General features: G+C 40.8%; 1 pseudogene; it reads right to left on the reverse strand.

The window, feature by feature from the left end:
* Positions 1–4,746: 4,746 nt before the first annotated feature.
* LOC121140743 overlaps positions 4,747–12,037 on the reverse strand; it is a 42,624-nt pseudogene continuing 35,333 nt past the window's right edge.

Genomic DNA, 12,037 nt, shown 5'->3' on the forward strand with positions numbered 1-12,037 from the left:
ACACCTTTAATCCAAGCACATGATTTCCAAACCAGCCTGGTCCACAAAGAAAGTTCCCAGACACTCAGAGCTGTTATACAAAGAAACCCTGTTTCAAAAAACAAAAGCAAACAAAAAAATCCACTTCCCTCAAAAAACTGTCCTTCAATTAAGAATTAATACTCTTTTGTAGGGAGATTATATAGAATTATCTAAAGTGAAACCTTAAGGTTAGTGGGAATAGAATTCATGAGAGAAGGATATCAGTAAATTTCAAAAAACCAGTGGTTCATTATAACCTGGAAGAAATATGGTGCCTTAAACGATCTGACAAGAGGCTACATTAGAAGCTCAATAGCAACTGTGGTCCATGGACCAACACTGCTATCATCACCTGGAACTTGCTATAAATGCAATCTGAAACTGTATCATTAAAAAATTCTGTATACTGGACATGGTGTGGCAACTATGAACACACTGCACTTGTGACCACTTTCATGATGGACAAACGCAGACACACAGACACACACAGACACACAGACACACAGACACAGACACAGACACAGACACACACACACACACACACACACACACACACACAGGAGGGGGACCAGTAAAGAAGAAGAAGGGGGACATCAGAAGTGGGAGTGTATGAGAAAAAGTAACTGGGGAAGAAAAGAATCTGATCATAATACATTGTATATGAGTAAGAAATTTTCAAAAGGAGAAAAAATTTTCTTTGGGAGGTTTTTGTGTACACTCCTGTATGAGAGGTAAGATCATTTTATAAATACTTCAAAGCATAGGGTTCCCTTTCTTTTCTCATACATAGGACTACAGTGTTTGTCTCTTCACTGAAAACATTTAAATATGCATTTAACAAAAATTGTTACAAAAATAGATATATGCTATAATATTTCCATTTGTAGGAGGAAGTAGGAAGACATAAGCTATAATCTAGTTTATGTTTGCAAAAGAATCATGAAGACTCTGGATTCTAGGAGTGTGGTGGTATTAATTTCTTTGAATTCATCTTGTTTTGCCAGCAGTCAAGGAAATAGAGGTGTGTCCTTCGTCATCCGTCCTTGCAACTCTCATAGTGAGCAATTGGAATTAGAATCATGACTGCAATTCCAGATGCTTCTAGAATGAACAAATGTTTAATGAGTGAATTTCCTTAGAGAGTCAAGGAAAGAGATATGTCAGTTACATTTGAAAAATACATGTGCTTACTTCTGGTTTCTGGTCATACATGTAAGGAAACTAGAAGTCCATTGTATTGGCTAGTTTTGTATGTCTTACTTGACACAGGGTGGAGTCATCACAGGAAGGAGCTTCAATTGAGGAAATGCTCCCCATGAGATCCAACTGTAAGGTATTTTCTCATTTAGTGATCAATGGGGGAGGGTCCAGGGAATGGTGGGTGGTGCCATCCTTGAGCTGGCAGCCCTGGGTTTTAAATGAAATCAGGCTGATCAAGCCAGGTGAAGCAAGCCAGTAAGCAGCTCTCCTCCATGGCCTCTGCCTGCAGGTCCCAGCCTTGTTTGAATCACTGTTCTGACTTCCTCCAACGATGGACTATCATTTGGAAGTTTAACCCAAATAAACCCTTTCCTCCCCAACTGGCTTTTTGGTCATGGTATTTCATTGCAGCAATAGATAACCTAATTAAGACAAATTGGTACCAGAAGTGGGGTATTTTTGTGACAGACCTGGCTCTGTTTTCTAGAGAATTGTGCAAAGACTTTGAAACTTTGGACTTGAGAAGCCATTGAGTGTAAAGAGCTCTGTGGGATATTATGTGGAAGATAAGAAAGTTGACAGAAGTGCAGAAATTGGAGGCCTGACTTATGAAGTTTCAGAGGGAATATTAAAGGCTCTATTAGGGCCAGTTGTTATTTTGAATTAAGATTCTGAGCTTCTGGTTATCTGGGGCTGACCTACTGAAGTGAAACTTTTACATTACAGGGACAGTTGTTAGCTGGAGCTAAAAAATTAGCAGTAATTAAGAAGATATCAGCACTGTCGAGGTAAAGTTTTCTGGGAACTGTTTTCTGAGAGCAAAGGAAAGCTGTGTTTCAGAGATGGCCATGTTTGTGCCTCATGTTGGCTGCAAGACTTGGAAATGTGTAAGTGGCACCCAAGTGGAACTGGTTTTGAAGGCATGAAGGGGTCACAGAGAGAAACTGAGGCTTAGCACCGTGAGAAGCCAAGAAAGACCATCGGTGATGGTTCAGTCAAAGTGGCAGTTGAATGCCCAAGACTTAAGGGATCATGCAAAGAATGAGGCTTGGCACCACGAGGAGAGCCTTTGTGTGGCTATTGGTGAAAGTACAGCACAGTTGCAGCAAGGGACTCCAGCATTTTTGAGATGCCTGCGTATAGTGATGTTTTGTTTGTAATCTAACAAATAAAGCTTGTCTAAAGATAAGAGGGCACCGCCGGGCGGTGGTGGCGCATGCCTTTAATCCCAGCACTCGGGAGGCAGAGGCAGGCGGATCTCTGTGAGTTCGAGGCAGGGCTGGACCGATAGCCTCCCAAAACAATACAGAGAAACCCTATCTCGTAAAAAGCAAACAAACAAACAAGCAAAAAAAAAAAAAACAAGATAAGAGGGCAGAGCTAAGCCACTAGTTAGTCACACGCCTAGTTAAGAGCTAAGCTGCTAGATAGCCACACATATACTAAGACAGTAGTTAGCCATAGACGCCAGGCAGTGTGCTATCCACCTTTAATCCCAGCACTAAGGAGGTGGAGACAGGAGTGACATGGCTGGACAGAGAGAGGAATATAAAGCATGAGGAGGCAAGAGAGAGATGCCATCTAAGGCAGTCTGAGGAGCAATGCAGCTGGGAGCAATCTGGACATCACCTTTGGGCCTGAGCCAAAGAGAAATCTTTAGTGGCTGGCCACTTTTGTTTCTCTGATCTTCAACTTTAACCCCATTATCTGCCTCTGGTTTTTATTATTAAGACGAACTAGAATTCATGCTACAACAGTGCAATGGGAAGACCACCAAAAACAGTAACAGCAGTGGAGTAGATCCAGCTGGAGCCTTGAAGACATGTTGTGTGGGCTGCAGAAGGCAGAACTGGAGATGTAACCAAAGCCCCTTGGAAGAGTCCAGAAGATCATGAGTGAATCCCAGATAACTGGACACTGAGTTACTTATAAGGTTGGAGCTTGGTTTTGCTTGGTTCAGATTGTGATGGTTCTCTGGTTCTTTCCTCTTGAAGAAGGTATTTAATTTAATTTTTATTTTTCAAGGCTCCCACAGATGAAAGACTTGACATTTTAAGGAGACCTAAAGTTTAATGTGCTTGAATTTGAATTTGGAAGTTTTAAAATTATTTATGATTCTAATGTGAGATCTTGGAGATGAATAAGAAAGGAAGTGTTATGATTTAATTGTGTGTCAAGTTGACAAGGGGTCAGTTGTACTGGCTGGTTTTGTGTGTCAACTTGACACAAGATAGAGTCATCAGAGAGGAAGGAACCTCAGTTGAGGAAATGCTCCCATGAAATATAATTGTAATGTAGTTTCTTGTGATCAACGGAGGACTGACTAGCCCATGGTGGGTGGTACCATCCCTGAGGGGGCAGGCTGTGCAAGCCAGGGGAAGCAAGCCAGTAAGCAGCTCTCCTCTATGAGCCCTGTATCAGTTCCTGCCTCCAGCCCTGCTTGAGTCCCCGTTCTAACTTCCTCCAATGATAAACTATGATCTGGAAGTGTAAACCATATAAACCTTTTCCTCCCCAATTCACTTTTTGCTCATGGTGTTTCACCATAGCAATAAAAACTCAACTAAGACACTCATGTAATTGATCCCTCATCATAACAACAAAAAGCCAAAGAAATGAAAAAAAAACAAAGTAATTTGTCTTCAATGGATCATGGATGTGAGATCAAAGGATAGACTTCTGTATCCCAAGTTAGAGAGATGAACAAGCAGATGTGGAGATCATAGCTTGCTAGAACAAAAGAACATGAGCAGCAACTTTAATCAGAAGTCAGAAGCCTGAACTCTAACTGATGTCCTACTAGAAGCTTAAAGATGTTTGAATTAAAAAAAACTGTAAGTAGGCCTAATTCTGGGTCTTCATGCTTTTCTGAATTTTAAGTTAGAGGTCTACCAGGTTCTCATAATATGCACCAGAGAAATCTGTCTTGTGTTGACATCAGGAGATCGGGAAGGGAATAATTGTGTAAATGCTGAATCCTACCTAATCAGTAAACTACCAGGGGACCTCTTACAGAGGAACCATCTTGAAATTAGTCAGATCATTCTATTTTAATTCATGAGACTCACAGAACTCTGTGTCTATGTGTTTATGTTCTCTGTGTGTGTACATGTATGTATGAGTGTGTTCATGTCTGTATGTGTATATGTTGAGTTCAGAGTTTAAGGCTAAGTGCCTTCCTCAGCAGCTCTTCACCCAATGCTTTTTAATTGATGCAATGAACTTTATTGATGGCTCCCTAAGCCTGACTTGTTATTCTGGGCGTCTGGGATAGAAACTGTGAGGGATATGTTCCAAGTCAGGGTCTGAGACGAGACTGTTCAGCAACTGAAGGCCTCTCTCTTGCTCTTATATTCTTGCTGGGGTGGGTAGTCCAGGGTGGGCTTCTTACTCCTAGGAGGCCAAGTAGATCATGGAATTCACCACTCTAGGAATGAGCTTTATAAAGTTGTCATTGAGAGTCATGCCAGCCTCAGCATCAAAGGTAGAAGAGTGAGAGTCACATTTAAAGTTGCAGGAGACAACCTAGTCCTCAATGAAGCCCAGGGTTTCCTTCAGTGAGTCCTCGGATGCCTGCTTCACCATCTTCTTGATGTTTTAATACTTGACAGCTTTCTTCAGACAGACACATTGGGGGTAGGCATATAGAAGGTCATGCCTGTAAACTTCCTGTTCAGCTCTGGGATGACCTTGCCCACAGCTTTGGCAGTACCAGTGGATACAGGGATGATGTTCTGGGCATAACCCCCATAGCCATCACACCATCGCTTCCCAGAGGGGACACCTACAGGCTTCTGCATGGCAATGATGGCATAGAATGTGATCATGAATCCTTCCACAATGCCAACATTGTCACAGATGACTTTGGCCAGGTGGAATAAGCATTTTGTGGTGTAGGGAGCATTGCTGACAATCTTAAGTGAATTGAGAACAGAAGCAATCAAGTAGTGGGGAGGGAGAAAATACTAGGGGAAACAACTGGAATGGGGGGTCATTTTGGGGGCGAGGTGAAACCTAGTGCAAGGGAAACTCCATGGAATTTATGAGATTAACCCTATCAAAGACTCTTAGTAATGGGGACACGGAGCCTGAACTGGCCATCTTCTGTAACCAGGCAAGGCCTCAAGCAGAGGAACTGAGACACCCATTCAGTCACAAAACACAAGACTCACAGTTCATTCATCCTGTCTGTAGAGGGTTCCGGAACCAGAGCCTAGTAGAATCCTCATCAAGGAGACCAGAGAGACTTCATCCAGCAACTGATGGGAGCAGGTGGAGCTCAGGGAGTTCTGCGGAGGATGGAGAGGAAGGATAGAAGGATCCAGAGGGGTCAGGAAAACCAAGAGAACACAGCCTACAGAATCAATTGACCAGGACTCATAGGATCTCACAGATCAGAGAGCCTGTAGAAGTCTGACCTAGGTCCTCTGCATATATTTTATAGCTGAGTAGCATGGTGTTTTTGTGGGATTCCTAACATTGTGAATGGGGATGGGGATGGGTGGTGGTCACTGACTCTTTTGCCTACTTATGAGACCATTTTCCTCCTACTGGGTTGCCTCATACAGCCTTGATGAGATAGAATGTGCAAAGTCTTACAGTAACATATTATGATGTGTTTAGTAGATGTCCCTAGGAGCCTGTTCTTCTATGAAGGGAGAAGTCAGGGAGGTAGATATGGGGGAGGGAGAAAGTGAGGGATAGAGACTGGGGGAGAGGAAGGAGGGGAAACTGCAGGCAAGATGTAACATATGAGAGGAGAATAAAAACTACGACTTTGGAAGATTTTAAGAATGAAAAGCAAAACGAGGGAGGGTGTAAATCCTGTAAGAACCCTCTTAAGACCCATGAGAAAATGTGAAGTGGTGCACTGTGGGTAATACGTGCACAAGAAAGAAAAGAAAATAGAAAAAGAAGCAGAAGCAGTATTCAAGGTAAGAATGATTAAGAACTTTTACGAGTTAATGTCAGACATCATATCACAGAGCCAAGAAGGCTAGAAAAAAATCCAAACATGATAAGTGATTTCCCAGAAAAGAAAGTCATCAACAAAAATTTTGTAAGAATCTTGAAATAAGTAAGAGGGACACGGCACAATGCTGCAGAGTGGCAATGGTCAAAGCGATATGTTGCTTTTCCTAGGAAACCAGGCAAGCAAGGAGATAGCAGAGTCAAATGTATGAGGTTTGGAAAGAGAGAGGTAGAAAAAAACCCCAGCAACCTAGAGTGTTGCATTGTGTGAAATTATTCTTCAAAGCTGAAATGGAAATAAAATCTTTGCCAACAAGAATTGGATGCATTTATTGTCAGTGTACCTGCCTTACAAGAAATGTTAAAAGAAATAGTTCAGAGAGAAGGAAAATAACACATCAGAAGCTGAGGTCTATATAAAAGAAAGCCATCAGAAGGAGTACACAAACATTGCATGTTTTGATTTTAAGTTAATAGAGACTAGTTCTTTCAAAATAACAACTGCAGTACTTATTTGACAATTCATACTTAATTTATATATGTATGTGTATATATAATGCTTGCATATAATGAAATTACTCAGAATTCAAAATTAAGTAGATAAAATAATCACATTGATTTTCTAAAAAAGAGAAATTACATCTTCCTGTCAGTAGATACAGAAAAAGCCCTTAACAAATATCTAACTGCACTCATGAAAAAAATACAAAGTAGTAAACCAAAATGGAGAGTAACTTCCTGAATTTGGTAAAGAAACTATTTAAAAAGTCAGGAACTGACATCTATTTAGAGGATAGAAAACTCAACTTTCCTACTGGTGTCTTTTCTTTGTACTGTGTTTCAACAATATACTGAAATCCCTATGACTTCAGCAAAATTTTGTAGTCATAGGAATGTTAAACAAATGAAGAGAGAGGTAGAGATCTTATATTTGTGGATAGGGAGACCTAATATCAGTATACCAATTTCCTAATGTAATCTTGATTCATAGATTCAACCCAATCCTTATCAAAATTTCAGAAATTGACTTTTTGAATATTAATTTGTATACTGACAAGGTAATTTTCATATATACATACATATGTCCACAAATATACATACATGGATGTGTGTGTGTCTATATGCGCATTGGTGTGGAGCCATCTGCTGCAGCAAGGGACATTAATCTGTGGCAATAAGTCTCAGAAAATAATGCACCTCTTCCCCTAGGAGCCATCAGCTATTGACAGCACCTCCTTAAGAGGTAGGGCATGGAGAGTACTTCTCTCTTCTCAAAATTTGTGTTGCTTGATTTAGTATGGGTAACCCAGATGCTGTTAGCTCGTGAGTGCAAAAGCCATGCCATGCCCAGTGAGCAGAATTTCACTGCATTCTCCCATCCTCTGGCACTTCCCACCTCTTCTTTGGTGTTTCCAGAGCCTAGGTAGGGTGGGCCAGTGCACAGTCACCTATTCTATAGCATTTTGACCAATTATGCATCTCTGAATTGATTCCTGAGGGCAGAGAGAATTTTGCTCTATCCTCAATGTGCAGCCCATATTTAATGTAAGTTAAGACTTTAGTGTTTCTACCAACAATCCTTGTGCTGTGGACAGTTCATCTCCTTCCCCAGTTCTTGCTTTATTTCAATGGTGACTTGTCAAGATTTTTGATTTATTCACCACCTATTCATAATTGAATCTTTGCCATGAAAGTTCACTAAGCATATTCTTTATGACTGGAACTGTGCTCATAATATAAATAAATAATATTTTCTCTTCTCAAATTCAGTCCCTTGTGAGTGCCTAGGGCATAGCATTTGCTGCTAATGAGTTCATTTGCCTGATAGTGGCCTAGTTCACCCTATCCATATGAGATGGTGGAATTGTCAATACTTGGACATGAAGAATCTCTTTGGCTAACTGCCACATGCTTATAATATTGAAGCTTCTTCAGGTGGGAGTAATATGCTCACCAGGCTTGTGTTTGTCAAAGACACCATTGTTTTGATGGGGACAATAGATACCTGGATCTCTCTTCTGTTTCCCTTATGCCAAATGATTACATGCATGCCTTTGCTTTGGAGGAGCCATCATCTTTTTTTACATTACTGTCCCTTGAGCCTCTGATTCTATACATCTGGTTAAATCCATGTCTACTGAAGATACTTTTGCTCATGACTTACATTATTGGTTCCCCCTTCTTATTTGCTTATCTCTGATGTCCCTATAGGTTCAATGTCATAAAATCTGCAAACTGGAATAGGGAACTTCATGTGAGAATGACTGTGCCTTTATCTGCTTTCCCCATTCAAAGACTACCACTTTTTCTGTAAGGAAGGAAATATTTGCTTTTGAGATACAATAAGCCTAATAATGTGCCCTGGCTTTGTCGTTTTGTAGCTGACTTGGATAAGTCCCATTTCCCAGTTCAAGCTTGGCTATCCTCACTGGGGTCAAAAACAGCTGTTCGACTGGATTTTACTTGCTTAATCTATATACTTTCCAAATATACAACACTGTCATGTATGTGGCAATCATAAAGCATGTCAGGGTTATTGACATAAAGCAGTCACTGTTAGGGGGATTAGGGAGACCGTTCAGTCAACAAAAGCCTTCGTGCACAAGCTGTTCAAGCACAGGGAGCTGCATTTGATCTGTGATACCCACAAAATATAAGCATCGTGGTGCGTGATTATAATTGCAGGAATACAGGGTTGGAGACAGGTGTCCTGCGTTTCCTCATCATCCAATGTAGCTTACTTGGTGATCTCTGGATCAGTGAAAGACCCTATCTCACAAAAACAAGGCAGATGTGTGGTGATATATTGTTTATAATCCAATAAAGCCACTGGAGATCAGTTTGCAAAGCCAGCCATACTAGTTGGCTAAAGAAAATAGACAGTGGTGGCACACACCTTTAAACCCAGGGCTCAGGAGACAGGCAGATGGATCTCTTTGAGTTTAAGGCCACCCTGACCTCCACAAGAATGAAGAGTAACACAGCTCATACATTTGATGCCAGCACTTAGGATCATACATAGTCAATTCCAGCATTAGGGAGGTGGAGACAGGAGTGATATGACTGGGCAGAGAAAGGAATAAAAGGAGGAGGAGACAAGAATTCAGAGCCTTTTGCCTATGAGGATTCATGGAGACAGGATTGCCATTTCAGCTGGGTGGAGGTAAGAGCCAGAGGCTAGCTGCTTTGCTTTTCTGATCTTCAGCTTGAAGTTTGAATCCCAATATCAGTCTCTGGGTCTTTTATTTTTCATGTTGCAGTGACTCCCAAGGAGATATCTGAAGTTGACTTCTGAACTCCACATTTTTGTGGATACCCCTACAGACACCTGTGTGTGTCTCGTGTACACACACACACACACACACACACACACACACACACACACACGGTTACTATTATGTTGCTTCATACATATCAAATGTTAATTGCTCTTCTTACACTCATCTGTTTTGGAGACTGCCTCAGAAGCACAGGGGTTTGATCATCATTGACCCAAATAAAGCAAAACAAAATGTAAATGCTCTCCACTGGCTCCAGGGCCAACGCTGGTTGTTCAGTGTTGAAGCTATAGAAAGGAGAGTGGCCTATTTCCCCCAGTGGTGGACAGCCTTTGGAGGCTCCGCTGTGACATGGAACATGCTGCCCCTGAAGATCAGACACTTTTCTAATTTGACATCGGGGAATGATCTACCTGTTGGCCCCTAATCTTCCCCCCCTCTACCTTTTAACCACCTGATGACTTCTATTGCTTTGTGCAGATAGAGGCAATGTCTGATCCTGCTTTGCTGTCTACCATGTCAGGTACCCCAAGGGCTCAGATATCTGATTAAAGGCTGATTCCCGGATGAGTGACCTTTTCCTTTTATTTTTTCCCATTATTAAGGTGTAGCTCTGCAGTGGATGAAGTAACCTAACAATGCTTGTAGCATGGAAGCAATGTGTCCTCCCTGTATAGTTATGCCCCCCAGCAGAGAAGGAAGAGGCCCTAGTGGATAATCTCATCCTCCCCTGCCACCAGATCCCTGTTCCTGTCCTGTTTAGTTCACAGAACCCTCAGTTCATGTTTGTAGTGATTTCAGCATTAAAATGATGCAGTCATCTGGCAGGAACTTCATTAGTCTTCTCAGATTTTATTCCCTTGTTTTATTCACCCTGAAAAATTATTAAAGGCAGTGTGATGTAGTAGAGTGCTTCATATAGTAGCATGCTTTGTTGTTGGCTCAAATCCCAGCTCTATTAATTTCCAGCTTTGCTTCTGGGGAAAAGATATTCAGTGTGCCAGAGCTCCAGTTTTCCCTTTGGATAAGAAAGGATGATAACAGGTACCTTCGGGATTGTTTAAAGATTGAAAAACATGGTTTATGAAGGACTTCCATAGCGGTTAGTTACTTACTCTTCAGATTTTGTTTCAAGCTTCTGTAAAACTATATTCCTTAGCAGAAGAAGCAGAACAAAGTGAAATGGTGGCCATGGTATGTTCAGCATCAGGTAAGTACCACTTCAGTTAACTAGCTGTTGTAACAAAGCACAATAAGACAGATGGATAACAAACATCAAATTTTCCTGTAGTTCTAGAGGCTAAGAGTCCAAATCTATGATGTCATCCATGAATGACTGCTTCTGAGGCACAGTGGTTGTTCTCTGAGTTCTTTAGCTTGTAGGTGTGTTGCTCTGATCATATGGCATGTCCTTTTTATGTATCTTCACATAACCTTGTCAATGTTCGTGTCTGTCTCTTGAGTCCAAATTTCTTCTTATTATAAAGACACCTGTCATATCAGATCACAGCCCATCTAAGTTACCACATCATGACTTGATCATCTGAAAAGACTTTATTTCTATATGAGGTAACATTTATAGGCATTTATGTAGGATTCAGTATATCTTTTGCTGGACCATGCAACTCACAGCATCCACCAATGCACCATCACTTTGTATTTCATTCATTCTCTTTTAGGGGCAATGCAGTCTTCCTTTCTTTGTGTTTACTCCTTCGTTCATGGCTATTGTTCTTACTACTTCTTCTGAGAGATGAGCAGACTTACCTTAATTATAATACTCTATTATTTTCTCATCTAATCTATTTTTTCCTCATCATCTATCCTATCTATCTATCTATCTATCTATCTATCTATCTATCTATCTATCTATCTATCTATCTACATACCTACCTGTCTATTGTCATCTACCTACCATCTCTGCTTCCAAACATAGATTTCTTTCTCACTTGAAATTTACATTTTCTTCACAGGCACCAGACATGTGTGTGATCTCTTTGGAAATGAACATATTTTAGATTCTTAACTTAGTGGAGAATGAAAAGACACCAAAAACCATGTAAATACATTCCACTGAAGATAAATATACAGATTCTTTTGATTTATTTAAAATATTAGTTTCCTAATGAAAGAAACAGCTCTATCAGTGGAAGTAATGCCTTTTGTGATGAAATCATTTAGAAACATTCCCTGGGCCAGCAAGAACACTGGTATGTGCACAGCAAATCATTTCAATTTACCAACTGTTCTGAAATTATCTGACCAAGCAGAAAGCATTAATCCAAATCATGGTGCAAATGGACATCGAATTAGGGTCATGAACCTTGGAGAACATGAGGAGGAATCATCTTTCCTCTTATTTGGAATGGCCCCTTTTATCATTGTTCAGTGTTTTTAGTTCTTTTATTTGTAACTAATGGCACACACAGTTCAGGTCTGTTGGTCTTAATCTACAAACTAAGCCATTAGCAGGCCCAGTCTGCATGATGGCATACCAATTAAAATTAGGAGATTAAAGAGTAATGTTCCTTGCCTGAGACCCGTTTGCATACCAATGGCAATTTCTC

Source organism: Mesocricetus auratus, unplaced genomic scaffold, assembly GCF_017639785.1.
Source record: "Mesocricetus auratus isolate SY011 unplaced genomic scaffold, BCM_Maur_2.0 Super-Scaffold_100006, whole genome shotgun sequence".
NCBI classification, from domain to species: domain Eukaryota; kingdom Metazoa; phylum Chordata; class Mammalia; order Rodentia; family Cricetidae; genus Mesocricetus; species Mesocricetus auratus.